The sequence below is a fragment of the Elgaria multicarinata genome, chromosome 8 (assembly GCF_023053635.1).
Source record: "Elgaria multicarinata webbii isolate HBS135686 ecotype San Diego chromosome 8, rElgMul1.1.pri, whole genome shotgun sequence".
NCBI lineage: Eukaryota > Metazoa > Chordata > Lepidosauria > Squamata > Anguidae > Elgaria > Elgaria multicarinata.
In genome coordinates, this window is record NC_086178.1 from 40966776 (window position 1) to 40993031 (window position 26256).

The window sequence follows — 26256 nt, forward strand, 5'->3', positions numbered from 1 at the left end:
ATAGAATTAAACTGCAGCAGTTGGACTGAGTGAAGCAGTAACTTTGCTAGTTATGAATTTGAATAACAAACATTATTCAAACATTAAGAAACTTTGAAGATTCTCATTCTTCATTTAAAAAGAGCAATATCAAAAACTCCGATTGGCAATAGATTCAATGTCTTCATGGAATATGCAATGCAAACACAAAAAGCCTGAGCACAATTTTTATACTGTAATCTTGGACAGAATTAAAAGAAATGAGCCAATTTGCTGGATATGAAATCAATGTCCAATTCCAAACCAAAGGATCTTCAGATCATCTGAACTAAGTATAATACATGCTTGCAACACTGGTCCTGCTCAACAACATAGCAGTTACAGCAGTATTTAGCATTTCAAAGGCTTAATTGGTAGTTCTGCTAATCTATGATCTAGGAATACAGACCAGAACAGGGCCGCATTCCCTTAGGGGTAATCTGTCAGGCTGCAGTAAGCAGGGCCAACCCCTCTCTTTCTCTGGCAGGATGCCAGAGGAAGGACAGATAATTTGCAGAGGGATTTTAAAATTAGGCCAAGTGGTGTAGGCTGCTCACCGCTGTCATGGAAGTTCATATGGAGAAGCACAAACAACCCTCTTCGAGACTCTTCCCAGCCTCATTTTAGGATGTTTATTCCCACCTACTTGAGTTGGGAATAACTCAAATTTAATTTTTTAAAATTTGAATTTAATTTTTAAATTTAATTTTTGTGAACCGCCCAGAGAGCTTCGGCTATTGGGCGGTATAAAAATATAATAAATAAATAAATAAATAAATAAATACTTGAGTTGAGAGATATGTGTGGCAGACATATTTTTCATGCAGTGTTCAGTTCCCTGAAATTGCTACTTCTGAATTCTTAACAGAATATGCCACCAGACTACAAGGTCTACATCCCCCATGCCAAAAAGAGTACTATCCACAGATGTCATTTCAGGTTTCAGTAGCAAGGAGCAGTTCAAAGGGCCACTTCCGAACACATCTGAGTACTTGTCATAATTACTCTTCTGATATAGTACTTGTAACTGGTTATTATGAGGTACTAAAGAAGTACTACAGGTAGCCTAGTATATCCCTCTTCATGTTCCCTAAACAAAACTGCTAATACTATGGGCTGCATGAACTGTCTTTATTTTCTTTTAATTGTTCTTGGGTGTGGTTTAAACAATATTTCCTTTACTTAGGGAAGTTATGCTATGACCAAAAAAAAAAAAAAAGCTATGCTAAGACAATTCCAAAATTTTATGATCCTAAATTAATTTCACCCACAATCATATTAAGTATAATTGCAGCCCTAAATAGTTACAACTCAAGTCCAACAAAAAAATAATAAAAAAAATAAGCTTGTTCCAAAGAAAATGTGCTTAGAATTTAATCGGAATCAAAAGAAGTCAGTTAAAGGGGAAATGTCCTGACAAGTATTGCTACAGCTGATCCTTGTTATACAATATAAGCTGTTATTTCACCCATTTCTTTCAGAAGTATGTTTGTTCATTGAGAAAAGGAAAAAGACCAGTAAAACTGTGTTTTCCAACTGATCTGATAATCTTGTAGCAAACAATTAAACTAGAATAAAGCACAAAGTGTCAAGTCAAAGAAACCTTAAATGACTTCTCATTGTTGTGGTTGGTACCGATGGGGCAGCAGTTTCCAGACGCTTCAGCCTCAGCTGGATTTGTCACAGGCAATGTTGAAGAAATCTAAAGATGAAAATGTGAAACTAAATAAAGCAACTATTTTAAAACACACACAGTGAATTGCTGCCCTTTCACCTAAACAGATGTAAATCAGCTCTGTAAACTTTCCAAGTTGCATTATATTAATCATATGCAAAATAAATACTTCTTTATACATCATAGTCCATTGCAGCATTTTAAATTTATTTTTCAGATTTGTAAACCACCCACACAGCAAGGGAGGTTCAGGGAGGCTCAGAATAAAATAAAAGCCCAACTTCTCTGACTAGGCAAATTATACATATTGATTCCAAGCTAAAGGCCAATTTCTGCAACTACTGGACATGTGGCAGCCCCCAAAACCTGACATGCTGGTTTCTAAGCTGAGCTTGTCCTAGTGTATAGGCATCCTATATGCCTTAAGGTCATTCAAGGAGGCTTTGTTTCAAGTGCCCACACCTTTTCACGTTCTGCAAGAAAGTGCCAGTTTGAGGGACAATAGTAGTATTCGCCTTATGGAAACCCCTTAAATTCCCTCCCAGCTTTCAGAAGGATGACAAAGTATTTCCTCCTCAGAAAAGCATTTGCTGGAATATTCCCAAGAGATCGTCTTGGGATGACTGACAGACTAGATTTACACGATCATGAGGGATTAGGGGGTGAGTACAAAGCCAACCCTCACCATGCCTCGCACTGGGTTCAAACAACACATCAACATGCATTGCAGTGTAGATAAAACTCAACATATAGGTAACCACAACAAAAACAAAAACAAATCAAGTGTGTATAGAAGCACTCTTGATTATACAAAGTAGTATCAATCCTATATATGTGTCTTAAGAAAGTGTAACATGAACAGATTTCAAGAATAGGAAGAACCCTTTAGAAGTTTTTGGTATGCAAAACAAATTAATGGAGGATTCTTCTATCAATTCCTATTGGCCATTACTAAGAGGAATCTCTACAATCAAAGGCAATAAAAGTACATATATTTTGAGGACAAACAAGAGGGGTTGATCATCTCCTTTACGCCCGATTTGTAAGCTTCAAAGGGCAACTTGCTGGTTGGTGTTGAAAACAGAATGTTGGACTTATTTCAAAATAAGTTCCATTGCACTCAGTGACATTTGGCCAGATCTACACTAAGCAGGATATAACACTTTGAAAACGTTTTGAAGACAGTATAGAGAGTGTGTCCTGGGCCTCAACAGTTGTCAGTTCTGTTATAAACCGTTTTAAAGCAGTAGTGTAGATCCTGCCCAGGATAAACATGTGTAGGATCAGGTTGAAAGTCTCTGGATTGTGTTCATTGTGTTTAAATTATTCCCTTCAGCCCTAAAGGCCATATGCGCTTCACGACATTAGACTAGAGACGAAAATTTCCAGAAATTTTGAGGGGGGGGATGGGTTTTTTTGAGAAGTTTTCAGGAAAAATAAAACAGGAAATTTTGGCGGGAAATTAAAAATATGCAATACTTATTTTTTTAGAGCTTTTTACAGATCTAAAGTCACTTTATTGCTTTAAGAAAGCCACCCCAACCTGGTGCCTCCCAGATATTTTGGACTTTAGCTCCTATCAGCCTCAGGCAGATGGCTAATGGTCAGGAATGCTGGGCACTGTAGTTCAAAACATCCGGAGGGCACCAGGTTGGAGAGGGCTGCTTTAGGAACATAAAGAAACCTTTCTGCTCCTAAAGTTATTTTATGTATAACCTATTTTGCTCATAAAGTTATCATTGTATTTTCAAACTTTGAAAAGTAAACTCAGTTACTAAATTTGTAATTATTGCTGAATAGATTAGAACTACATTAATTAACTGCTACAGCATCAGAAACACAGGGCTCTATAAAAACAAAACCCAAACAGTCAAGAATGCACATTTTCTAATAAGGCTGTAACTTTATCACATGTTGGGAAAATAAGCATAAATGGCTATTAGTAAAATATATTTTAAATCATTAATTTTAAGGAATGAAAGAAATAACTAACTTACAAAGGCAATCTTACAGACAATTGAAAAAAAATACCACATGACTTCATTATTTCCAGACATTTTACATCTCTAGTCTTTCTCTAAAAGTTCATATTACATAGTTTTTAGAAATCATTTTGGGGAGTGAAGGCTGAGTAACAATACATAAATACTTTGTCTTAAATTCTAAAAGAAAATATTTCATAATCCAAAACTGTTCAGTTGTTTCAATTTTTCCAAAAAGCTGTTCCTCGGAGGAAACGGGGCGGGGGGGGAGAGTTTTCCCAATTTTTCCGGGTTTTTTCCAGGCCTTCCCATCTCTAAATTAGACAGCAGTGAGCAACCTGTGGCTCTCCAGATGTTTTGGCATACAACCCCTATGAGCTATAGCCAGCATAACCAATGGACTCGATGGCCTTATAGGCCCCCTCCAACTCTACTATTCTGATTGTAAGATAGGAGTTGTGGCTTGATGTTTTGGTATACAATATGTCCACCCCTGCACTAGAAGAACAATAGCTACAGTTTCCAAATACTTAAAATTCGGATAACACAATAGGATTTAATCCCAAGTATGTCTAGAACTGCAGCTTTAGTTGTCCACTACTAGCACTGGAGGTGGAGGTGGGGGGTGGGTTTGACGCTACTCCAGCTCAATCAAAAGCTCTCCAGCAGCAGCAGCATGGGTCAACTGTTAATCTGCAAGGGATCAAAGTCAATCAAATGCATGTTTGGAGCAGAATGTGCTAGGAAGAAATATCAAGGGGCAATTTTTTTTGGAAAAGTGAGGACTCCACGGAGTATTTCTTCAGTATTAATTAGATCCACTGTCTTGAAATTAGATTTCACTGCCTTGAAATACGATTCAAGACGATATTTTTAGACATTTTAAAAAAATGTTCATGAGAGAAGCATCTTCCTTTAAAAATGAAATACATTCAGCCAGATCCGCCCTCTGCTGTTCAGTTTTAATCGAGAACTCAAGCTACTATCAATTTACAGATTCTACAGCACCTGTGGGAGCAATCCTACGCAGAGGGTAAAAGTCCTACAACTCCCATCATGCCCCATCCGGCTGGCTGGAGCATGCTGGGTGTTGTAGGATTTTCCCCGTCTAAACATGGATAGGGTGCTCCCTATACTTTTTGCCTGGGAAGAACGCGTGCAAATTGGGGAGGGGAGTGACGCGTGACGCTCACTAGGCTTCTGCCGGCCTCGTATCCCGGAAGTCAAGAGGAGTCGCAGCGCTTTTGAAAAGGCGGCACCTCTCAGCTCGGGGGCAATCCTTACCTGCGATCCCCTGGTGGGCGGGAGGGCAGCCAGCCTTCACCCCGTCCCCCCACCCACCAGCCAGCCCCACCCGCTAGGCATCACAGCCAAACCCACTGCCATCCGTTTCCTTTAGCTCGGGACCGGGGGGGGGGGGTTAAAGGCAGCAGAAAGCTGCGGCGGCGAGGTTGCCTTGGGAACGGAAAATCCGCTTTGTGACGCGGTTCCACACCGGCTGCTTCCCTCCACCCCCCACCTGTGACCCAGACAAAAGAAAGCCGGCCGCTCTTTTTCCACGCGGCAGGCACTGGCCTAGTCCTGGGCCCGGCCCAGGAACGCCCCCCACGCGCCGAGAACCTCCAACGGGGGCTCAGGCAGCTCCCACCAGCAACAAAACCGGCCTCTCCAACGCGTCTCCTTGGGTTTCCCTGCCATTAAAAAGATACGCCAAGCTTGACGGTCGAGTCGGAGCCGGCCTTTTAATGTACAAAAGGTGCGTCTCCGCTTGTTCAAGTGGGAAAAGAAACATGTCCCCCACCGTCGGAGCTCCCAGGTTGGGAAACGCTGGGTTCGAAGCAGAAAGGCGGGGCGTCACTTTTCTGCAGGTTGCTAAGAAGTTTTTGTGCTGCTGTCAGTGTGCGATTTCTTGCCACGTTTTTAAAAGGGATTTTATTGATTTGCCTTGTTTGTTTTTAATCACCTTGTAAACGAATTTCAATCATCTCCAGAAAAGAGAGATATGAACTCTAAAACAAAAAGTAACGTCGTTCTTAGCTTCAGGTTGCAATCCACATCTAATTCAAGTGAACAGCAATTAAGCCCTGGATTGCACCTTCACAGTGGTATGCTCAAACATGGCATGATGCATTTAGAACTTTAGGGCTGCAATCCTATGCACTCTTAAACTCTAGTAAGGCCCACAGAAATCTACTATTCAATTTCAACAGCTGGTAATCAGCATTCTAACCCAGAGTGGGCAACATGGTGCCCTCCAGATTGTTTTGCACTGCGGTACCCCAAAACCTGAGATAGCATATCCTCAAAACCTTGTAAAAATTAGAATATATGGAGGGGAGGGGAGATCTTAATAATTCTGAAAGGCAAAATTTTAAACATGACTTAAAATGTGTTTTGCTTTGAAACTTTTTATTAAGCCACTATAATAGCAAAGAGTAAATACTAGTTGCCTCAGAAAAACGGAGTCCGTGAAATGATTGCTTTAGACTTACCAATAGCCTACATATCTTATTTATATATATATTTAAAGTCTCCAAAGCGGTGTTTTAAAGATATGCAAGCTTTCAGCTCTGATGAATTTTATCAGGCAAAATAAGTATTCATACTATTAAAAGGTGCCAATAATGTGCTATTGCATGTTGAATTGACTTTTCAGGAGCAATTAGATTTACATCATGTTATCTGGAAATAAAATTAAAATAACTGCCATATTTGCATGTCAAAAACTAAGATATTAATTAGCACTTGCAAATATGAACTTCCATTGTTTATTACCCAGTAAACTGACAATACACTTGCCTCTCTGTCTTCCCTACCTTAATTTCATGAGAAATTCAACCACTGCAGCTTTTTGCATTATTGTAATCCCAAAATGGGAAAGCTTTGCCTGTGGAATTGTTGCCTAACTTGCAGTTAAAGGCAGTGTGCCATACAGACAGGTGGTCTACTTAGCTTAGCATTCTGTTAGCAATAATGGCAGACCAGCTGCACAGCTTAATGTTGGCTCCGCCCCATCTGGAACACAGGGATTTACCCCCGGAAGATGTGAAGTACTTAATCCGTAACAGACTAATATAGCTATCACTCTAGGACTGAACATACGTAGAGTTCTTTTTCCCTTATTCTCAAATAAGGGAAGTGCTGTTTCATTCACTTCCTGCTTCTCGGTTTCCCATTGGCCATTGTGTGAACAAAATGCTGGACAAGATGGACTTCTGGGCTGATCCTGCATGGCTCTTCTTATGTTCTTAATAACTATTCCAGTGTATGTGATATTAGGATAGCACCTTTCAACGTCGGAAGCTATTACTTCTAAAAGAACTTGAGCCCACTTAGAAAGTGATTCATGACCAAATGACAGTAGGTGATTTCACAAGTGCACCAAGATGACATTGTTTATCCTATTGGTCCTTATTATATGATAAGCAAAAGTATTCTCTCTCTGAAAACAAGGGCTGTCATAATTTAATGGCCACAAATACATCACTCTTCCCTTAATTTTTATTTTATCACAGCCATTTTATACAATGGACCATTGGAACACTCTATGGCAGTTTATTCCATGGATCAACCAGGTGCTGACAGAAGTGACTGTGAAGCCACAGCTTTAGTCTGGCAATGAAAATATTGCATGGCCCTCATCATTTTGGTTGCATTTCTTGTACCTTGTCTAGCCACAGTCATATACTCTTTGAGATGAGGCAACCAGAATTGCATTTAATGTCAAGTGCAGATACATACACCAGGAAATATAAACATGGGCCTTAGCTAGACCTAAGGTTTATCCTGGGATTGTCTTGGGGTCATCCCTGTCTGCTCCCGGGATCCCGTGTGTGTCATTTACATGAACAGGGATGACCCTGGGATGATCCGGGGATAAACCTTAGGTCTAGCTAAGGCCTAAGTTAATATTGTTTGATAATGTTTAGCTTGTGATATCTCACTAATTTGTGTATGACAATTTCTGTGCATGACTTTTTACAGAGTTGCAGGGAGAAGGAAAGAAAATGCTACTAACTGGACTAGCAGAAGAGGCTTACACACCTTTTCTGGTATCACGGTCAGAGGAATCAAGTAAACTGGGTGAGGAGAATTCATCATCTTCCATAATCCAGGACAAACTGAGGATTGAAAGTATATTTTTAGGATTTAGTGATTACCTCAGTGGTAAGGACCCTAACACTAAACACTACAGGGGGAGGAATTATCTCCTGTAGCAGGAGGGGGAGGGGAACTAGAGTAGAGAATAAAACTCTTCATGCAAACCTTGTTAGTGATGAGCCTTGAATTAAGCCTTAGCAAGGAAGAAGCATTTTTGCTGTTCAGGTTATAGTATGTGCTACATGTCAAGAAAACAGCAAGGGAGGGTTAAGGAAAATCAGGTGCATCCACTTCATGACATATGTATACTCTCTCTCTCTCTCTCATATGGAATGTTACACTTGGCAGTAGGTTTGGGGTTAAAGTCTCAAGGGCTGGTTTTGCTAGCTATATTAGTCACCTTGCATTTTCACTTGTTGAATATCACATTATTTATTAATAATCCTTGCTCTGTCGTGTTGATGTAGCTTCAAAGAAAATTGCACAATTCAGTCATCCCAGCCAACTGAGATAACCACAATTCAGGTGGTGAGAGGGCAATTTGTATGTGGGAAGGAGACAGCCTACAGCAAGTTCACTGTGGCAAAAGCAATGAGCCATTTAAGATTTTGAAATCCCAGATTAAGATACAAGACAAGCCTAACTGAAAACTCTCTCTCTCACTCACACACACACACACACACCCTGAATTACAATGGTTTACTGGGGCCTGCTTTACATTATATTATAACAAAAATGCCCCCTACATTTCCACCATATCTGGGCCACCGCATTTCTACACTGTTTGAAGGAAATGTTTGTGTCTCCGATTACATGGTAAATCCTTATTACCTGGATGTGGACCTGTTCAGATAATATGCTAATCCATTATGGTTAAGCGTTTTGAGCTTAATATGTCATGTGAACCATTCCTAGCCATGGTTGCTTCATAACCACGGTTTAAACATTCTAATTCACCACTTGCTGTAAAAGGGTTAGCAGCCTAACCATGGTTTAGCGCGTTGTATAAACAGGCCCTGTGTCAGTTAGTTGTAGCTCTTGGGAGGCATTCTCCATGTATTTTCAGAAACATGAATAACTTCCAAATTTTACAGAAAGTTATTAGTGTGTAGTGGGAAAGTAGGGGGTCCATCTTTGCTGTAACATGGCATGCACCTTCAAAATTAGCATCTGTTTTGTAATTCCTGATAGATTCATTCATCTGGCCAGTACACAGTAAAGTTGCTAAGGTTTTAAGTCATATGTGTAAGGTTAATAAACACAATGAAAAGCATTACTAAGCCTTTCAAAGATCATCAAGATACACAGATAACATAATTTACTCTAGGTATAACAGATATGCTTTGTTTTCAGATTTAGCGCATCATTGTTACTAAGTACCACTTCGTAGTTGACTAAGATTAATTGGATAAACAGAAGACTATAGTCACCAGCTCTGGCTATCCAGACATGTTGCTTCAGATAGTGACCAAACTACAAGGAGGTGATGGGGAGATAAGTTTATCTTGTCTATAAGAGCTAGAGACTAAGCAACTACTGCTCACCAAGGTGGTAAGCCTGTTTCAATGTTACACCACTTCAGGCTGTAGGTGGGGCAAACATGAATATTCCGCTATTCACCCCCACCCGCAAAACAAAACAAATCAGTGAGAAGCTAGGCTAGACCCCCTTCTCTCGCATCTACTTTTCAATGCAGATAATTTTGTATGGGGAAGTGTTCAATGCAAGCTCCAGCTAAGTGCTAAACTTTAGTGAAGCAGCATCAAAATACAGGGTTTTTAAAGAAGGCCTTTCTCCAATATCATGGGGGTCTCTCCAACTTGTACAGACCCTTTCCATCCCTGTCTCTTCCCAATTTTGGCAGCCCATACATGGGATACTCATGTAATTTGTGTACCCCTTCCCTTCCTAGCAAAGTACAACCCTTCTGTTGAAGGACTATGCCTTCAAGTTTGGACTAATATTCATTTAATTTATGTTTAATCTCTGAAATATCTTTAGGCATAAGTTAATTACCTACGGACAGCAAGTAAAAGTAAACTAGGATACAATGCAAAGTAGGTATGTCCATTTCTTATCAAGATAGTAAACACCTCAAACCATAATTTTTTAATGTTGGTAAAGCAGAGTAGCCTATCTTTAAGGATACAGTTAGTTCATCAGATGCTAATCCTCCATGAAATTTAGGCACAGAAAAATGTGGCCTGGTATCCAAATAAACATAATGCTTTTAATGTTTTTTTCCCCCATTGGAAGCCAGATTCTTTTAAACCAGGGAGACGTAAGTTCCTCTGCATCAATAATTTATTCTAGCTCGATTCTAGCACAGACCCAGGCTATCCAGACAGGACTGATGTGCATAGTCTCTATATGCTATGGTGCAAAGTATATAAAGAGCATGCAGCCATATGAACACGCACCTATACAAATTCCAGTTTTGTGCACCTCTGTTGACAGATGTGGAAATAGACAGAAGCATCTCTAAGACTTTATGGACAACTTCTAGGAGGGAACGTCTCATGACCCCAGATCTCATCCATATAAGTCTAGCTTAAATTCATATCTGTTGTCATTTATACAACACAATCTATGAACACTGTGTTCTATAGCTTTTCTTGAAGGAGAAAAATGCTCAAAAATCACCTACTATTACAAGAATGTATTTTCAAAGATAAAACTGTATTTTAAAATAGTATTTTAATTGCTACTTTTAACATATTTTAAAACAAATGATATAGGCTGTATGTTCATTCAGGAATGTTAGCAAAACATTCTAGAAATGCAGACACAAATAACTGAACCTTTTATAGTTTAAACATGCATTCTTTCATACAGGAGAAAGAGTATTAGGGCCATTTCACATGTTACGCAGCAACAAATTTATGTTTGCCACCATTCATCAGAGACCAATAGTCAGTTCCAGTTCTCTGGATATCCATACAATGAAGCACACACTGTGGCCTGGTTCAGACAACACGCTAAACCATGCTGCTTAACCACAAAATGGTTAATGGAATGCGTGCATTCCCTTAACCATTTTGTGGTTAAGCAGCATGGTTTAGCGTGTTGTCTGAACCAGGCCCTTGTCTTATAAGCCAGTGGAATCCTGGAGATCCTAGGAATCTTATCAGGTTCCTCAATGGGAAGATCAGTAATAAGGGACATGGTATCCTGAAAAGCCCATTACCAATGGTCTTTCCCTACACCGCATAGTTAGAGGGGAGTGTTGGGTTCTCAAAACATTATGTGTGGCAATAGCAAGGACCAACATGCCTGGTCAGTACCGCACATGAAATGAAGTTACATTTATACACATTTGAGCATCAGCTTTGTGTACTTCTCCCTCCTTTAGGCATGGCCGCAGAGTGATTGGAAACATTTGTTTCCATTTTTAAACTGAACCCAGACAAAATATTGTTATTGAAATATGAAATAAGCCAACTTCAAAATCAGTTTATGAAGTTGGCTTATTTCAATAAACCATCCTTAAAAGAGTAAGCACAGTTTAGGGTTCAGACATAATGCTGAACTGCAATTAACTGAAAATACAAGAGAATGCTTTTAGTCTCCTTGCAGCTGTACCAGACAAGAAGGGGGGAACCACATGAGCCCAAGGCTTGTGCACACAAAATTAAACCACAGTTTAGTCTTCTGTCCAAATTAGGCCAATTGGATCATAGACTACTCTCCAGAATGCCCTGAAATGTACTGGAGTTCTTCCACAAACAAGTTCATGTCGATAAGATAGAACGTTTGAGCCCCCTCCCTCCTGCTACCAACTGTCTCTGCAGAGGCCACCAGTGAGGGAGGAAGCAGCAGCCAGGCACCTCTCCACCGTGCCTGGGTCCAGCTCCAGCTGAGAGCCCCCTCCCTCCTGCTGTCACCTGTAACTGCTGAACTTTCCAACTAAGATTGTAGTGCCTGAATTTGCTTTCCTTTTCCCCCTCCTCCTCCTCCCTCCCAATCCCCTTTCCTTTTGTGTCATGTCTTTTAGATTGTAAGCCTGTGGGCAGGGACTGTCAAGAAATACTTTTGTAAGCCGCCGTGAGAGCTTTTTTTGGCTGAATGGCGGCATAAAAATTCTTAAATAAATAAATAAATAAATAAACGTTTGAAAAGATGGTATCCAGACTTAGTCAGAGCACATCCAATGAATAAAGAGTCTAAATTCACCAATTCAAAATAAGGATAGTTTCATTTATTCAATTACCTCCAGTGTGAACTCCTGTAAAGACCATATTCACAATCACTGTCTCTGCTTACCACCAATAAAACACTACCAGTTTTATTGTTGGTACCATTTTATTTACTGCTTTGGAACTCTATAGATACTGTACTATTATGGCAAGAGCCCTTTCCTCTTTGTCCAAATGCTGCAATATCTACAGTGTAGTATCTAAAGTGCTGTAGGACATCATTGCCTGCACTGATCTCTACATAACCAGGAGCTATCCCATTTATTTCAACAGGGAAAACTCATTGCATATTTCAGATTGTAGCTGTAGAACGCCTACTATCTATGATGAAAGCAAGGCAACTGCTTATTGCAACAAGGTTTGCATGCCTACTGGAATCCTAGTGTAAATAACAGAAGACCAGAACTGAGGCAGTTGTAAAGCTCCTTCTCCTCTCCAGTCTTCCAGACAAAAGAAAGCTGTAGCATAGTTGTCTGTAGTTATGCAGTATTAATAATATTAATACTATATGCAGTGCCTTTTAACTTTCCTGGACCTTGATGATGCCCATGAAAACAATCATCCCAGGTTTTATTTTGTTTTTTAAACTATCTTCCTTAGTGTGAAGAAAGATTGGGTAATCGATTGTAGTGTAGTCAAAAGAAAGTAAAAAACAACTTAAAGAAAACCTACTAAAATTATATGCTTATATCTCATGACTTCAGAATCTATATGAAGATGTTAAGAGCCTCACTGGTACACATCTGAGATTAGAAACAGCAAGTTCCATGACCACTTATCCACAAGAAAATTCAGCTAGTACAAAGGCTTATATTATTCAAAATGCCAAAATTATTTCCTGAAAATGCAACTTAAGGAACAAAGCCAGAGATGTGGTTTGTATAGGTGAAACTGCACTAAATTTTAAAGGGAAATCCTACATTAAAAGCTTTACATAAAAGCTATTTAACTTGGTGTGATTTCAAACCAGTTTGAAGAGTGATCATTACTAAACATAATGAACTACACACCAATTTGAGATGAAACTACCCAATATAATGTTGGAAGCACAACATATCTATAAGCCAGAGAACTGGCTTCCACATTCCTGATGTAGACCTGATGCATAACTTATCTGCCAGTGTGAATTATTTTATTATTACAGTGTTCATTCTCAATATCTCAAATTTTCAAAGCCAGTTTATTAAGGCCCAGAGTATTTGGGATTTCTGTTTTGAATGGGTGGCAGAATTTCTCATTCCACAGACTAACACTATCATATTTCTTTCCTGGAAGTCCATTTCTTTAGAATTAGAAAGAGAAAACAAAAGGCATGGAGATGACTCCACAGTTGCAACCTGACACTGATTTTTATCAAAAGGACATTTTACAACTAGAGATGGGTGAATCTGTGAACCTCATTTTTGTTCAGTTTCTTGGCTTTCCACCATTAAGCCAAAGGAAATGCTTACCCATCCCTATTTAAAATCACTCTACACAAAAGACAGACCATCACTATACTTTATCAGGCCTAGAAATGTAATAAATAAAATATAAGGATATGCTGGAGCTTCAAGCCTTCAAAATCTTGTAATGACATTTGTCAGTCTCTACCACTCTGCAACTTCCCCAAATATCCATAACATACTTAAGATTACTGGAGCTTGTTCCAGCCTTATCTGCACGACTGAGTGACATATTGATATACCCCAATTTGTATTAATTAACATGCATAGTGCTGGCGATATATAACCTGCCCTCATAAACATGAACAACTTAACACACCAATTATCCTGTTGTACATGACAAAAGGCACAGTTAAGAGCAGTGTAAAATGGGCTTTCCCTACTCTTTCAAAGCATGCTTACATTTATACATTCACACTTAATTTAATTCATACCATCTACTATCATCATACTAGTTTGTAAGCGTTTCTTCCTAATACACTCAAAAGAGAACTGGAATCTGGCTATGCTACCACATTTATAGGAACACGGAGTTAATGTTGCCTGAAACCAGCCATGAATCTAACTGGCACTGGTGACAGTAACCACAGAAACTGTCATGTGTGCAGGTACACCACAGGCCCTGATTCTATACCCACATCCCCTGAAACAAATTAAAACTCATCACCTTGCTTATATACTTACCTGAATTGAAAGAGTAAAAAAAAAGGAGGGGGAGGAAAGAAACCCTTTAATCGCCCTATCTGTGAATAAGGAGGAAGGTCAAAGGTTATTAAGTAACTAAGACAGCTATCTCAAACATATTACACTAGGGAGTAAGCCTCACTGGGTATAATGAAGCTTACTTCCAAGTCAAGATGCAATAGGATGACGCCGTAAATATGAGCTCAGACACGCAGATTTCTCGCAGGATGGCATCTAAGTGACGTTTTACACGTGTGGAACTACCACTACCAACAACAACAACCTATGCAATCCAACACAGAACGCTTCCACCCCACCCAGAGACGACGGAGGCAGGTCCACTGCAAGACCTGGAAGCACATGTCTGAGTGCCAGTCCAACCCGAAACATGTTTACTCAAAAGTGAACTCCAATTTCAGGAGGACTTGCTTCTATGTACGCGTCCGTGGGGCCGCAGCCTCAATCAGCCTCGCCCCCCCAACTAAGGACGACAATGACCGAAGTGTACCTTGGGGTAAAATTACTCGGGAATAATCGCTCCGGAATAAAACCGGGCGATCTTCGATCTAGAAGGCCTCGCCGGTCTAGCCCCGGGCACCACCCCGTCCTCCAGCCCCCTTCCCCACGTGCGCCTATGGGTCTTCTCCCCGGTGCAATGGTGGACGGGCCCCACGGCGTCGGCCCCCGATCTCCCTGAGAGGGCTCTTCCCTCTCTCCCTCCCCGCCGCCAGAGCCTACGAGCCCCCCCCCCCCGCCGCAGCCGCCGCAGCCGCCGCCCCTCGGCCTCCCGCCTCAGCCTCCCAGGCCCCCTCTCGCTTCGGGGCCCCGTCCCGGCTTGCTTCCCGGGGCGGCTGTGCCACACTCACTCACCCACCGCGGCCGGAGGGGAAGCCGGTGAGCGAATCCGCGCGTGTGCCGAGGACCCCTCGGCCGGCCGTGCTGTAACTCCAGCCGCGGGCGGGCGGGCCAGCCCCACGGAGCCAATGAGCGGGGCCCAAGTCGCTCGGAGCCCCCACCCCGCCTCCTTCGCCCTCCTACCCCAGCCCCGCCCGGCCCTTCCGCTTCGAACTGGCGCACCTCACAATCGCCGCCGCCGCCAGGGAGCATCCTCATTCCGTATGCCGTGGCGGCGGCTTCTCATTGGCTGGCGCGGGGTGGCGCGCGAGGGGCTGGCTGTGCTACGTTCTAAAACGGCTGTCTCGGTGAGAGGTGGGAGTCGCGCGCGCGAGCTGCGCGAGGGTTACTATCGGTCACTCTTCGCTTGGGGTCACGGGCGGCGGAGCAGGAGGAGGCGGAGGCTGCCGCCGTTTGTGCTGCTTGGAGAAGAGAAAGAAAGGGGGACTCTGAATGCAAATTATAGATACAGTGATATATGATTTGCCAGGGGAAGCTGGTGGCTCCGATTTCGGTGGGGCTGTGAATCCAGTCTGGGTTTCAGTCAAGACCAGCTAAAGGAGCTATCCAAGGGGCTGCATCTATTTCGCGGGTAGGATTCCGGACCTTGGGTAAGTCCTTTAGATTAGAGTCCTGGCTAGTTCTGACTAAAACCCGGAATGGATTCACAGCCCCACCGAAATCGGAACCACCAGCCTCCACTGCTATTTGCCTTGCAAAAAACCGCAACACTCATGGGCCCATTGATTGTCTGATGATGATTATCATTAATAATAATCTTATTCTCTTCATGCATTGCTTCTAAATCTACGTAATTATTATCTAAATACATGTTTTATTCTGTATGTATTATGCACATCTATATGTCTGGCTCACCTCCCCCCCCCCCGCCCCGCTACTTAACTTTGCCGTCTAAGCAAGTTATTATTTATTACGTAAGAACATGATCCCCGCGTCTTCTCTCCATCGGCATACGTAACTGCAGGGAAACCATGAATGGAGAGCAGGAAGTTCAGTGTCAACGTTTCTGCTGATTTAAAGGAACGGCACAGTTTTAAAGGAAAGGGAATCCCACATGCATACTTCTGTATTTACAGGAGATGTTTTTACATTATAACCAGTCTTGTGGCACCTAAAACGCTTGGCACATTTGTTCTGGCACAAGAATCCATTTTAGGGACTATAGTCAACTTCATCATAATACAGATTGTGGATTACGGTGAGTTTCAAGTTTATATATAGCACATTGGGGTGGGGGATTGTAAACAGTGAGATCAGAAGGAAATTAAATGCAGAGAGTACTGACAGTGACAGTACTTTCTGACCTCACCATTTCCAAGTGATAGTTTCTTTCTCATCTCACTGTTTTCAGCTTTTCCTTACTATCCTCACACACCATGTGTATATCATTTCTAACTTTCCATAGCCACACACCATATATAAACCTGAAACCCACCATAATACTCCGTGAATCTGATGAAGTGGCCTATAGTCAGAATTATGCCAGAATAAGAGCGCAATCCTACACATGTTTGGGGAGGGGGGGGGGACCTACAACTCCCAGCATACCCTGGTTGGGGCATGCTGAGAGTTGTAGGCATTATTTTTTCAGTCTAAATGTGCATATGATTGTGCTTTAAATGGGTTAGTCTTTAAGGTTCCACAATACTCTTTTGCTGCAATAAATTAACACGGCTGCCCTCTGGAAACCAGAACAAGTATGATGTGCAACAGGAAGGAAGGTGATGCAAATACAACCTGAACTGTATTTACAAAGCAGTTTGTAAAATTTTAAAATGGGTCTGCCAACTTCCTAATTCTACCCATGTTTACTTGGAAGCGAATTCCTTTCCTTCCGGTGGGCTCTGCTCCCAGGCCAGTGTGTTTAGGACTGCAGTCTTAGATAGGGTGTCATTTAGTGCACTGATACCAAACACAGCCAGGATCTGCAGCCTGTATGTGGCAAGTGTGCTGATCACTGCAGCACACTCTGCCTACTTTATACAGCAGATGGGATTCAGCAGGGGTAGTTGTCACAAGGGACTTCCAGACAGAGACCTCGTAGCGCTAATAATCTAAAGGCATTGCACAAAACAGCTATTCTGTTTTTCCCACTCTTTAATAGATTTTTTTTTCCTGGTAAGAAAAAGGATGAAAGAAGCTGTGGGGTAACACAGGAAGGCTACAAATTGAAGATTTTGCCATCTGGATCTCCACCCCCATAAAATTATGAGAATGAGGAAGCCCAATTGCACAATAAAAGTCTTGTCTGGAAGCGCTCACAGAATATGTTGTGTGGACTGCCATTTAAAACATCCTACTTTCTCTTTTCTGGGTACTTTCCCCTCATCCTTTTGGTTTAGCAGAAATGGTCTGAATGAGCAATGCAGGAATCTGCTGTCTGGATGTGCTTTTAGACTTTCTAATCTTTGTTTTATTAAAAAAAAATAAAAACCTTTTTAGTCTTTAAAAAGATGCATAGCAGTTATTTGCAAACAGGAATAAAAACATCCTCAGAGCCAGTGTTTAAAAACAAAAAAGAATACAAGCATTGAAGAGGCCAGGTGTGTTTCCCTGGGGAGGGACATCCAAAGGTGTGGGGCCATCACTAAGAAAGCCCTATTCCTAGTACCTGTCAACCTAACAGTTCGTGTTGGAAGGTCTCTGCTGTCTGCTGCATTACACTGATGTTTCATATATACAGTCGTGTGAAAAAGAAAGTACACCCTCTTGGAATTGTATGATTTTACATATCAGGACATAATAACAATCATCTATTCCTTAGCAGGTCTAAAAATTAGGTAAATACAACCTCAGATGAACAACAACACATGACATATTACACCGTGTCATGATTTATTTAACAGAAATAAAGCCAAAATGGAGAAGCCATGTGTGAAAAAGTAAGTATACCTTATGATTCAATAGTTTGTAGAACCACCTTTAGCAGCAATAACTTGAAGTAATCATTTTCTGTATGACTTTATCAGTCTCTCACATCGTTGTGGAAGAATTTTGGCCCACTCTTCTTTACAACATTGCTTCAGTTCATTGAGGTTTGAGGGCATTTGTTTATGCACAGCTCTCTTAAGGTCCTGCCACAGCATTTCAATCGGGTTGAGGTCTGGACTTTGACTGGGCCATTGCAACACCTTGATTCTTTTCTTTTTCAGCCATTCTGTTGTAGATTTGCTGGTGTGCTTGGGATCATTGTCCTGTTGCATGACCCAATTTCGGCCAAGCTTTAGCTGTCGGAGAGATAGCCTCACATTTGACTCTAGAATACTTTGGTATACAAAGGAGTTCATGGTTGACTCAATGACTGCAAGGTTCCCAGGTCCTGTGGCTGCAAAACAAGCCCAAATCATCATCCCTCCACCACCGTGCTTGACAGTTGGTATGAGGTGTTTGTGCTGATATGCTGTGTTTGGTTTTCGCCAAACGTGGCGCTGTGCATTATGGCCAAACTTCTCCACTTTGGTCTCGTCTGTCCAAAGGACATTGTTCCAGAAGTCTTGTGGTTTGTTCAGACGCAACTTTGCAAACCTAAGCCATGCTGCCACGTTCTTTTTAGAGAGAAGAGGCTTTCTCCTGGCAACCCTTCCAAACAAACCATACTTGTTCAGTCTTTTTCTAATTGTACTGTCATGAACTTTAACATTTAACATGCTCACTGAGGCCTCTAGAGTCTGAGATGTAACTCTTGGGTTTTTTGCAATTTCTCTGAGCATTGCACGGTCTGACCTTGGGGTGATTTTGCTGGGACGTCCTCTCCTGGGAAGATTGGCAACAGTCTTGAATGTTTTCCACTTTTGAATAATCTTTCTCACTGTTGAATGATGGACTTTAAATTGTTTGGAAATGGCCTTATAACCCTTCCCAGATTGATGGGCAGCAGCAATTGCTTCTCTAAGATCATTGCTGATGTCTTTCCTCCTCGGCATTGTGTTAACACACACCTGGATGCTCCAGACCAGCAAACTGAAAAAACTTCGGCTTTTATAGAGGTGGTCATACTTGCTGATGATCATTAATCACGGGCATTTGATTAGCAGCACCTGTCTGCTACTTAGCATCTTAATTCCTATGGAAGCAGTAAGGGTGTACTTACTTTTTCACACATGGCTTCTCCATTTTGGCTTTATTACTGTTAAATAAATCATGACACGGTGCAATATGTCATGTGTTGTTGTTCATCTGAGGTTGTATTTACCTAATTTTTAGACCTGCTAAGGAACAGATTATTGTTATTATGTCCTGATACGTAAAATCATACAATTCCAAGAGGGTGTACTTTCTTTTTCACACAACTGTATGTGTGTGTGTGAGTGACAGTCTTCAGAGGTCAAGTCCTTGTGCAACAGCATCTCGGAGGAGAAGTTGGGCTTGCTCCCCAGTCCTTCCAAAGTACGGGCCACCACCCTAGATCCTTCTCCCCATCTATTGAGCTCCAGGGGATTACCACTGCCAAAAGACTTTGGGGAGTGGACCTTGGACTCCACTGTGGAGCAGGAAGGCCATGAGGAGTTTTCTCCAGCTGTCACCACAACTCCAAACCTCACTTACCCTAGAACAACCTTCCCCTCCAGATGCTTTGGTCTACAATCCCAGCATTCCTGATCATGGATTGTGTGTGCTTAAAGAGTAAAATATAAGAAAGTCCTTGCTACATGCTGCACAATGTAACGTGTAGGTTGGCCCTGAGGCAATTTGTTTTTCTTGCCTTAACTGCAGGATTGCTCACTGTGGTTCTGAAACTTAGTTCACTGTTGCCCTTATTCAGGCTGGCAACATCTCCACCCTCTTGCTGTCTCACCTGAGTGTTGTCTGCCCATGGTGGTAGCATTTGCAGTGGAGCAGAGCTAGTGAACCAATGGCCAGAGATACAAGTGCTCCAGAGGAATAAAAACATGTGGTCTGCCCTCTTGACCTCCTTAGCGGACATCTGTGGTCATACTTCAGAATCATCAAAGCAGAGGCTGGGTGGTCATGGCTCAGGGATGCTGTAGAGTTACAAGATTCCTGAGCACGAGGTTGGACTAGATGGCCTCCAAAACCCTTCCAACTCTTCAGATGCTGTAAGTCCCCCAAATATCTACAAAATCTCTGTTCCTACTATCTCTTTAAAGGTTGTCTTTTCTCCATGTGACATGGGGTAGAGTGGAAGAAGAGAGAGAAAATAACTGCAGAGGGAGCGGTAGTAAAAAAGGTAGTTAATGTGTAACAGCAATCAGGGTAAAATCAGCAGACGGGGGTTGAAGTCAATAGATAGGATAAAATGAACAGACAGGGTAAAGTCAACAGGTCAAGTAACTCTTAAGTGGGGCCATTGTGACAATTGAGCTAACTATTAATCATCATTGCCCCTTTGTCAATGGTTTATTTACATAGCTCCAATGACAAGGTGCAAGTAAGGAAAAGGTGGGTAAAGATTTCTTCGATGACCTGATTCAGCAGAGGTATTTATTATTTATTTATTTAGAATATTTATATACCGCTCCCCATTGAAAATTTTTGGAGCGGTGTACAAGATAAAATGAAAATAAAAACAGAATAAAACAGTTAAAACAAAATTTAAAAGAAGCAAAAACAGAGATTCAAGGCTGCATATTAAGGAAAAGCTTCTTGAAATAAAGATGTTTCAGGAGGCGCCGAAAGGAGTACAAGGTTGGAGCCTGCCTGACCTCCAGAGGCAGGGAATTCCACAGGAGGGGAGCCACCACGCTGAAGGCTCTTCCCCTGGTGGATTCCAATCGGAGGATGGATCTATGTGGAACCACCAGGAGCAGGCCCTTGGATGACCTCAGTGACCAGGCAGGTTGGTAAGGGAGAAGGTGCTCTCTCAGATAGGCGGAGGCGCCAATGGAACGCTGGTATGAAGAGGATATAAAGGACGGTGCAGGGCCAGTCGGAACTGATTGGACACCGTTCTCAGAAATCAATGTGTTGCAGACAGGATGACAATCGGGAGGATGCTAGCAGTGAGCAAAGAGGCAAAAATATTCATAAGACAGCAGGCTTAAATATGTGTTCTGCTATAGTGGGTTAGAGTCTAGACGCCTAGGTGAGGGCAGGTTTGCCCTCACTGTGCCTTCCTCCACTGGGGAGACGAAGCACAGGCGAAACAGCCCCAGCTTTACCCATCTCTAAGCCTAACCCAGTGGAATTTAACTCTTATAAAAGAGTTAAAACAAACAACAGAATAAACTGTCAAAGAAGACCCTTTGGGACCATGTGGTCTCTGCACACTCCCCCGTGTAATTTGAGCTCATTCCCAGTGTGGAAGTGAAGCAGGGAGCAGAGCAACAGTGTGTGATGGTAGGGAAAAGCAATTCTCCCCCCACCCCACCCCACCCCACCCCACCCCAACAACCCGGCCTGATGATCTTCTATGTTTATGGCTACACTCATGCACAATTATTGGGCAGCATTGAAACTCATGGTTAAAATGTCAGGGGAGACTGGCACAGGTACAACTAGGGAGTCCAAATGGCACTTTCCCAAGGAATTTACTTGCTTTACCAAGTTCATGCTCAATTAGTTACTGAAAGGATGATGTCAATACCCATACCCACAACATACCTCCTACATGCTCGGCATTGGCAACTAGGAGTATGATTCGACCAGGAAATCATTAGGGCAACATAAGTGTTTGCAGCGGAGAAAATGAGCTTCTTTAAAGTATTCCAATTTACTGATTCCCTGCATAACTCTCAGCCCTGTAATTTAGAGTGGAGTAAGAGAAGGATGCAAAGTGGCTATCTATTGTACAATCAGATCTTCATACAATAGTTTTCTGAAGAAGAGTGGAAATGGCAACACATTCTGGAGTGGCTGCCATAAAATAATTATATTGAACATTGTACTGTTGTTTCCTATGTATGACCATTTGAGCTGAAAAACCAATTGTACTGATAAAATCATTGTACTGGCCGTTATACTGTTATTTCCCATATATTTTCGAGCTGAAAAGCCAATTGCATTGATTTTATTCACTGTATTCAGACAGCGTGATGTGTATGCATATATTTTAGAACAACTTCTGTCAATTTATAAATACATTTTGACTTATATTAGCACCATTAGCCTTATAACTGATTATATTACCTTAGTAATTCACTTTTTGTGGTCCTTTTATTCTGGTCAAATATCCATAAGAAGGACATTTTCTGGCTTTAAATGTCTACTTCACAAGTGCCTACTTCTTTTTGCTAGGTAACTCCCAGGGAGTTGCCAAGGTGTATAAATATGGCTGACTAGTAATGCAGAGGTGAAGGAGACTGAGCTTTTGTGTGTTAGCCAAAGCCTTGAACCAAACTGTCTATTAAGCATCAAATGTTCAGAGAGAGCGAGGAAAGAAATCCTCTTGTGTACTCTAAGCTGGACATTGATCTCAAAGTTGCCATCATAAACTGAGCCAGCATGTTATAGCTAAACACACTTGAACTTTACTCTATTAGAAATCTCTGTCCCACTTTTGAATTGTAGGGACATCTAAAAATGAAATGCCATCTCCTTGCTTTTTGACATGGTAAGCTAAGGGTCAAAATACATGCCACACTCTGTTGTGTGAACATTTTCCCTAAGGGGACTTTAGGGCAGGGGCAGGGAATAATTGCAATCTGGACCAAAGGTTCACATGGCAGGAGGGTGGCCAGGTGTCCACGTTTCCAGAGGACGGTCCTCTATTTGAAGGTGCCCTCTATTGGAAAGTAAATTCTGTCCAAATGGACAAACTGTTCAAAAACATCTATAGGATTATCCTTACATTCATGTATTTTGTGGTGGAGGTGTTAAACACTTCTTTTAAACAAAACCTCAAGAAGCAGAAAGCAATATCGTGGCTGGGCTTACGAAACATATCATATACATTCCAAATTATTTAAATGGAAGATTATTGAGTGATTAATCATTTAAAGAAAAGTAAAATAGCTTTTAAAAACACACACACACAAGCATGGCAGCAAGAAAACTGAAGTTATTTGTAATATAAGAGTATGCAGCCTGATACTGGGCAATTAGAACAACTGGAGTTAACATTAGATTTCTCTATGGTTTATTGTTATGAAAACAGACCTAGGCAAGACCTGGGCTTGTGTGCTTCCTTTAGTGTGGCTGCAAGGGAGGCTGGAAACTTTTGCTTCAGTGTTTAACTCAGTACAGTTAAGAGTTATGTCTAATTTTGGACCAATGGTGGTTAATCTTAACTATGGTTTACAGCAGGGATGGGCAACTTCCAGGGGTCATTTTTCCACCCTGCAACCAACTGGGGGGCACATCCCTTCCCCTGCTGTGCCCCTGCCAATTTTGCCACCAACATTTGGCTGCACAGCAGCAAAAAAGGTGATTTTTCTTTAAAAACAGAACTCATTTGCTGCTGTGCTGCCCATTTTTTACAGTAAACCAGAACTTCTGTAGTGGTTTGTGTGTATAGATCAGTATACTGGGCCAGAAAGATTTTGGAGGGGAGGGGAGGCCAGGAGGGCACATACAACTGTGTGTTGCCAACCTCGGCTTTCAGAAACCAGCCAAACTGTGGTATGAAAACAGCATGTTTCTGTAATCATAGCTAAGATTAACCACAGTTTAGGGATTTGACATAACACGAAACTGTGGTTAATTTTTAATCCCTGGCTTCCTTGCACTGCTGACCACTCTGAAACAGAGGCACCCGAAAAGAGTGGCCTGAAAATGAGACAGCTCTGAAAGTGGGTGGGACAGCTGACAAAGTGAGTGGGAGAGAAACAAACCAGAAATAGGGGAAAGAAGCCATTGTTTGCTTGATCATCTGCAAAACAATTCATGATTAAAGCAACAAACCATGATTAATATAAAACCTGGCCTAAGGTTAAGTGGAAACACACTCATAGTCTTCCCGAAAGGGGCCTAAAAGGCCATCGAATTGAACCCCCTGCTCAGTGCAGGACTACACCTTAAAACATCCCTGACAGATGGTTGTTTCCATTGTCAAACTGTTCTAACAGTCAGGTATCCAGTCAGGTTCTAACAGTCAGGTATCCTGGAACTGTTCTAACAGTTCCAGATATCCAGACAGAATCTGGCTTCCTGTAACTTGAGCCCATTATTCTGTGTCCTGAACTCTGGGATGATTGAGCAGTGATCCTGGTCCTCCTCTGTGTGACAACCTTTCAAGTATTTCTTTTCCTTTGCAAATAAAATCCTAGTTCTTTACACTGTCAGGCAGCAATTTTCCACCTGAATGGATGACACAGACCCCAGAAAGGATTCTCCAGAGAGCAATAAGACCTGTGTGACGAAATGATAAATTGTGTTATTCTTTATATGTGGATATTTAAGTGTTTGGTTCAGGTTAGGATGTGCTTGTGGCCAATTCTTTTATTTTCAGGAAATGATGAGTAAGTGGGAGGGGGAGTTAGAATGGTGAGCAGTGTGAATGGTGTTGTCTGATTGGTTGGTTGATTTGAATGGAGAGGGAGGAGGGGGAGTGAGAGGACAGTTTGAAAGTTGGGCAGTTAGTTAAAATCAAGGAGTTAAAGAGAGAGGAGAGTCAGTCAGAGATAGGAGGAGTCAGGGTTAAGGAGATGGGCCTTAGCTAGACCAGCCTTTATCCCGGGCTGAACCCCGGGATCGTCCCTGTGCATCCAGATGACGCACAGGGGATCCTGGGATCAGGGAGGGATTATCCCTCCCTGGCCCCGGGATACAGCCCTACACTTTGGGCCCGCTTTTCTGCGGTCCTGGGCTGAGCCTAAGACCGTGGAAGGTGTGGCCTGTTGCTGCAGCTTGAGCCAGCTCCACACGATTACTCATGTGGAGCCGGGAGCTGCGCCCATTGGGGCTAGGGTGGGGGGAGCGGGGAAATCTTTTTTTTTTTTAACTTGCTTTGTGTCGCTTGTGCGCAGCCGACCCTTTTAAAAAAAAATTTAAATGGCGGGTGCGACGCCTCTCTTCTTGAGGTCGTCGCACCTTACGTGTAAATGGGGGCGAGATCTCGCATTATTCACAACGTGAGGTCTCCCCTCCTCTCTCCCGGACTTTACAGTAGGTCTAGCTAAGCTCAAGGCCTTAGTGAGGGTAGGAGTTAGTGAGGTTTAGTAGAGGCTTGTTTCAAGATAGTATTAGGAAAGTGGGATGAATAAACTTTGTTCTTATTTTGTCATTTGCATTACTTCAGGTAGACAAAACGTATGCACACTCACACAAAAAAGGTTTATTATTCCCTCATTCTTTTAGAAAATAAAGAACAGGGTGGTGGAAGCGAAAGAGAGGTTTGGTAATAGTTGTCACTGAAGTTGGTGAAGCCACAACCTGTTTTACAGGTTGGCTTTGAAGATTGAATGCTGAAAACAAGTGAGGTCAGGCAGGCGAAATAAAGAAAACATTTATTATAATATTTATAAACTTACCCTCCTTCATTCCCTAGAATCACAGACATCAGGCAGATGGCTGATGCTGAGGTATAACACAGGGGAAGAGGAACATCCCATCCATTATCACTTGCAAACATGGTTATTTAGCAGCTGGTGGGACAAGTATTATTTTTAGAAATAAAGAAAAACTGGTACAGATTTATTGTCATTTTTTTTGTACCCCCATCTTTCATTCCCCCTCCCTCAGGCAGGTGATAATAAAACATTGGAACAATAACAAAACTAGTTCAAGACAAACCATAACAAAACAGATTAGGAACATATTGGCATATAAAATATAAGAGCCAGCATAAAACCAATAAATTTAGTCATATGGAATCAAAAACATTTTATTACAGAATAAACAAAATTTTCAGAGTCTATCTAAAAACTGGAAAAGGTGAAGGCACTTGGTAGAGGCCCCTGGGGAGAGAATTTCTCAGCTGCAGAGCCAGAGATATAGAAATACTTTATCCTGATGTGTTTCAGTGTGTGTGGTCGACTAAGAAGTTTGTTCAATCATAGAACTGTTTCCATGTCAGATCCATGAAATAAATAAAAAATAAAAATAAGAACATAAGAGCCGTGCTGGATCAGACCAAAGGCCTATCTAATCCAGCACTCTGTTCATTCAGTAGCCAACCAGCTGTAAACCAGGAACCCATAGTAGGATATGGGTGCAATAGCACCCTCCTGCCCATGTTCCCCAGCAACTGGTGTATATAGACTTACTGCCTCTGATACTGGAGTCGCACATAGCCATACAAATATGTAAGATGGTATCTAAGTAGCCATCCCCTCTTAGTGTGAAAGTGTGAACAAAATTCCATCCGCCAAATCTATCCAAGTTCATTCAGTACACTTATGATT

At 41.8% G+C, this 26256-nt stretch overlaps 1 protein-coding gene across 5 annotated transcripts in view; it reads right to left on the reverse strand.

Annotated features, from left to right (window-relative positions):
- ACSL3 (acyl-CoA synthetase long chain family member 3) overlaps positions 1-15196 on the reverse strand; it is a 59596-nt gene extending 44400 nt beyond the window's left edge. Inside the window, exons 1-3 of one of the 5 annotated variants that reach the window (XM_063132221.1) lie at positions 14976-15060; positions 7720-7796; positions 1622-1720 (exon numbers count right to left, since the gene is read on the reverse strand). The gene's annotated coding sequence lies outside the window, so the exon portion shown is untranslated. Of the gene's footprint in view, positions 1-1621; positions 1721-7719; positions 7797-14971; positions 15061-15178 lie in introns of those variants that run through there. The other 4 variants (XM_063132219.1, XM_063132223.1, XM_063132222.1 and 1 more) reach the window with 4 other exon arrangements.
- Positions 15197-26256: the final 11060 nt, after the last annotated feature.